Source organism: Echinops telfairi, unplaced genomic scaffold (assembly GCF_000313985.2).
Source record: "Echinops telfairi isolate 266 unplaced genomic scaffold, ASM31398v2 ScPeMD7_7424;HRSCAF=8462, whole genome shotgun sequence".
NCBI lineage: Eukaryota > Metazoa > Chordata > Mammalia > Afrosoricida > Tenrecidae > Echinops > Echinops telfairi.
Genome location: NW_022111324.1, coordinates 38131759 through 38137075, shown reverse-complemented (window position 1 = coordinate 38137075; position 5317 = coordinate 38131759). Strand labels below are relative to the sequence as shown.

General features: G+C 38.9%; 1 pseudogene; it reads left to right on the top strand.

Annotated features, from left to right (window-relative positions):
• Window positions 1–737: 737 nt before the first annotated feature.
• Window positions 738–3527, top strand: LOC115872357 (annotated as a pseudogene).
• The last annotated feature ends 1790 nt before the right edge of the window (window positions 3528–5317 follow it).

The window sequence follows — 5317 nt, the reverse complement described above, 5'->3', positions numbered from 1 at the left end:
ATGTAAATATATATTTAAATGTACGAGATATTTGTATATCACAAAACAGTAAAAAAACAATAAATGTACATAACATTATAAATAATTTCAAAATATTTAAAATAAGGTAAGTAACAGAGATGTGATCAGATATTTGAATATAAACATAGAAACATATATATTCAAATGATTGAAAATTCAAATTACACATTCCCATCACAGTTCAATGGAATAGATTTCAGGTACAATATAAAGCAATTTTCTTATTTAATCACTAAATAACTTTCTTTTTCATCTATGATGTTCTTGAACATTTGCCATAGATAAAAAGTAAAAGAGGCAGGAGTCATAGCATAGAAAAGTTTCATTGAATGAAGGCAGCGTTGTCCTCCGCGTGACAGAGTAGAATGTCCAATAGAGTTTCCGGGGCTGTAATCGTTACAGAAACTGATCACAGATCCATATCCTCTGAAGCCACTGGGTGGATTGCAACTGCCAATGTTTAGGTTGGTAGTCAAGTGCTATTTCATGGAGACACACGTGTGTAACACACAGATACATCAAAAAGTACTTTCAAAAGAATCACTAAACAAACTTTAGTAAGCAAAAATAATAAAAATGTGAAGCTATTGTTTCTGGACATAACCTTTATCTAGGACTATAAAATTCTGAAGGCCGGGTTTCCATCTCTCTAACCTCTCTTACATACTTTGGACATACATGTTGTCAGCGGAGGCAAGTCTCTGGAGAAGGAGGCCATGTTTGGTCAAATAGAGGGCAGTGAAACGGAGGAAGCCCTCAGGAGACGGATTGACTCCGTGGCTGCAGCCACGGCCTCAAGCACGAGGACAAGGGTGGGCATGCCGACGCGCCGGGTAATGGTTTTTCCTGCTGCGAACACAGTCGCTACGGGTCATAACCCAGTTGACGGCATCTGGCAACAAGACCTATCACCAGAGAGTTCCACACTTTGCTTTTCAGCACATCAAAATAAGAGTTTTTTCATCCTCACCGGACTTGAGCCCTGTTCTTTTAAATGTTCTTTACACTTTGGAAACAAACATGAAGGGGCAAAATCAGGACAGCAAGGTGGATCAGGTAAGATTTCTTAACAAAATACTCATAGGAGAATCCTCTCTATCCTCAAAAAATGAGCAGGTACATCGGGGGAGGGAAAGGGGGGCAATCCCTGGTGCAACTTTCCTAGACTTTTTCTTAACAATGCAATTTTTTACTTTCTTAAAATGTCCTGTGTCTTTGAGAAAGTCTGTCAATACTATCTATCCCTTAAATGTCTTCCCCCTAAAATTTTCATAGATTTCTGAACTTTCATTTCTGCCTCGATTTTTAGTGACACAACAGATCCTCTCAGAAGCCGCTGGTTTGAGTCCTCGTTTACAATTGAGGCAAAATAATCATTTATAAATTATCAAGGGTTCATGAAGGAGTGGGGAGCAGGGAGGGAGGGGAAATGAGGAGCTGATGCCAGGGGCTTATGTGGAGAGCAAATGTTTTGAGAATGATGAGGGCAACGAATGTACAAATGTGCTTAATACATTTGATGTATGTATGGATTGTGATAAGAGTTGTATGAGCCCCCAATAAAATGATTTAAAAAAATAAAATTGAGGCATTCTAAGGAGATTAAGTAACTTGTATTAATGAGATAATTTGTCTGCAACCATCCGTTGTTCAGAGACATGTTTAAAGATGTCTTGTTTTGAATAAACTCATGCATATATGAACTGGGACCCGAGTGTGTCTGTGTGTATACATAAGTGTGTGTGTGTGTGTGTGTGTGTGTATACATATATATGCACTTAACTTTGTGTTTGTTAGTAGGTATGGGTGTGTATGGAATTAACTTTGAAAACCAACAATTAGTATTATTATTTTTCTCCTGGGCCTCCCGCTCCTTCTCGGTCTCTTCTATTGTGCCCTTTCATATATCTGTCTAACCTTTTAATAATGAGTACATGAAGGTTCAGTGCTAGGTACAGCAAACCTCAGAGATATTGTGGGTTCTGTTTTAGAGAGCCACAATCAGTAAATATGGCAATAAAGAAAGTCACACAATAGGTTTCAGTTTCTCAGAGCATATAAACTTTATGTTTCCCTCTACTGTAGTCTATCAAGTGTGCAATAGCATTATAAAATATGAAATATTGTAGTCTATCAAGTGTTCAATAGCATTATAAAAGTTTGAAATATTGCAGGAATTGCCAAAAATGTGACACAGTGGCACAGAATGGAAACATGCTATTGGGAAAAATGCTGGATGCAGGGTTGTTACAAACATTCACTTGTGAAAATCAAAACAAAACAAAACACAAAAAAGACTACAATACCTTTGAGGGGTAATAAGGTGAATCACAATAAAACAAGGTATATGTGTATTCTACTCTAAACAAAAATCAGTTGCTATCAAGTTGGTCCCTCCTCCTGATAATGCCTCCTGCTATTACAGTAGAATTGTGCTAGATAGGTGTTCCTTTTTGTTTTTAATTGGAAAACAGTTTTCATTTTTTAAACAAGTTTATTATTATGCTAGTTATATAATCTTTTGTGAATTTGAAAGGATTACGATGAAGGGGTGGGACCTTGCCTGTTAATCAGGTGATAGCCAATGAGGGCTCTTTGTGGGCATGGCCTTCTTCTGAGGATTCTGGGAACTCCTGTTTTTTCCTCATTGGAACCAGGAGACAATCTCTCTCTCTCTGTTCACTCCCTGTAAGAAATCCCTGGTGATAAGACACATGGAGAAAGGTTAATGGCAGTCAGAGCCTTGGAGCTGAAGGAACCATGTGGAGTGCCCTCTCAGCACTGAGATACTTACACCACTGGATCCATAAGACTTCCCACTCACTGGCCTATAAACTTCCTGCATTTTGCATCATTGCATGTGTTTTGTGACTTTGAAGAGGACTTTGTAGATTGGTATCGGATACATGGGCTAATATTGGACGTAGAAACTTGATCTGGACTGAGCTGGGATGTTTTCTCAATGTTCAATTGCTCTTGTATATACAGTTCTTTCTTATACACATATGAGTCTCCCTGGATTTGTTTCTCTAGTCTACCCAATTATCTAGACTAACCCAATTATCACATAATTCAATAGTCTAGTTATTGTGGTAGTTACATTATATGTTGACAATTTGAGACTCAAGAGTGAAGGGGTGGAGTTTAACCTGTGCGTCTTTCCATGAATTTGTTTCTCTAGTCTACCCAGACTAACAAAGTTATATTTTTTTAAAAAGGTGTACAGCCTTGGGGCAGTTGGACCTTTGGGAGACTATAGGGGTCCATAGCCTTTACTTTGCATTCACTGCTGCAGGAACAGGCTCAGCATTAATGCCATCACCATGCTGCATGAGGAATGCTTCCTCAACACTAGCTGGAAAAAGACCAGGGAACTGGTTAATTCAGAGGAACCACAAATTATATCTCAGCTAGTGAACCTTATTTGATCTGTAAGAACTATAATGAGAGTGTCATTGAGAACAGTGAATTCAATTGTATTGGTATTACTTTCACTGTTCAGATGAAGACTAGCGAGGGAGATGAAGACTCAGATGAGATATCAGCAGGAATTACTGTTTTGATCACTATTGGGAAACAGATTATCTACATGACCAACCAGCACTTGACAATAATGAAAAGCTGACAATAAAGCAGAAGTCTTTTTTTTTTTAACTGAAAATATTGTACAATCATCTACACAATCAATTTTAAAACATTTGCTTCTTTTTTGTATTCATTGTTATTAGCAACATCGGGATTTCAACAGGTGATTGTTTTTTCATAAACAGATCTCAAGGGCTGTCTTCTGAGGTGGGACCTCCACAGAGGCACACTTTCAACTCCGGATTAGCCTTGAGTGTATAAGTCATTTGCACCATTCTCTTCACTGCTATGTTGTTTTTTGTTAGGTGCCATTGACTCATAGTGACCATATGCACAACAGAATGAAACACTGCCCTATCCAGGACAGTCTTCCCAGTTGTTCTTCCATTTGAGCCCCTTTGTTAGAACAATGGTGTCAATCCATCTTGTCCAGGACCTTCCCCTTTCTCACTGCCTCTCTGCCTTAGCAAACATAATGTCCCTCTCCAGGGACTGGTCTATCCCGACAACATGTCCTGAGAACTTGTCCAGAGAGATGCTCTAAGGAGCGTTCTGACTATACTTCTTCCAAGACCTATTTGTTTATTGTTTTGGCAATCCGTGGCACTCCCCATGGTCGTTACCAGCACCATAATTCCAATGCTTTGATTTCCCCTTGATCTTCTTTATCCAAGATTCAACTTTCACATGCACGCCAGGCTATTGAAAATACCATGGGCTTAAATCAGGTGCACCTTACTCTTCTAAGTAACCTCCTTGCTTTTCAGCTCTTGTGTAGCAGATTTATTCAAATGCAATGTGTCCTTTGATCTCTTAGCTGCTACCTTCCTGAGTATTGATTATGGATCCAAGTAAGACAAAATATTTGACAATTGCAACATTTTTCCACTACCTGCTATATTCTACTATAATTATTGACCTTGAACTAGTGATATAACCTCTCTTGACTGTTCTTATATTTTATGCCATAGATAGATAGATCCAAATGCTTTCTTTCTATCATCAGTATTGCCTCAAACTAGACAGTTATATCCTGGGCCAGCATCTGTCCAACACAGAAGTCTTGATTAACCTCTCCCCATAACGCAAAACTCACTGACATTAAGTTTACCATATAAGACAGAGTACAACTGCCCCTGTGGGTTTCTGAGACTGTACCTCTTCATGGTAGTAGAAATCCCTCTCTTTTGCTCACAGAGTCTCTGGTGGTTTTAAATTTGTTGACTTTGCAGTCAGGAGCCTAACGTGTAAGCACTACACCACTTAACGCTTAAGAATTCACTTCTAATCACAAAGTTAACATTTCAAAACCACCAGAAGCTCCATGAGAGAAAGTCAGAAATTTCTACCACCACAATTAACAGTAACATTAACAGTGTCTGAAAGTGATGCCCTAGGGGGATGATTGACAACCCTTTCTTACATAAAATGACAAGGGTGTCTATAAGGTATACTGGGGACATATATAAGCTATAGATGCATCAATGGATTTTGGGTGTGCACTTAATTCTAACTCCAACCTAAGAACAATTAAGGTGAACACGGCCATGCTTCACATGACATGATCCTGCTTGACGCTTGTCGTAGGTGATCCTTTGGGGGGCCAACATGACACCTATAAGATGATAAGGGTGAAGGTTAGCCTGTCAATCAGGTCACAGCTTGATGACCTCCTTTGCAGTTGCAATGGAGATAAATGGCTCTGTGAAGG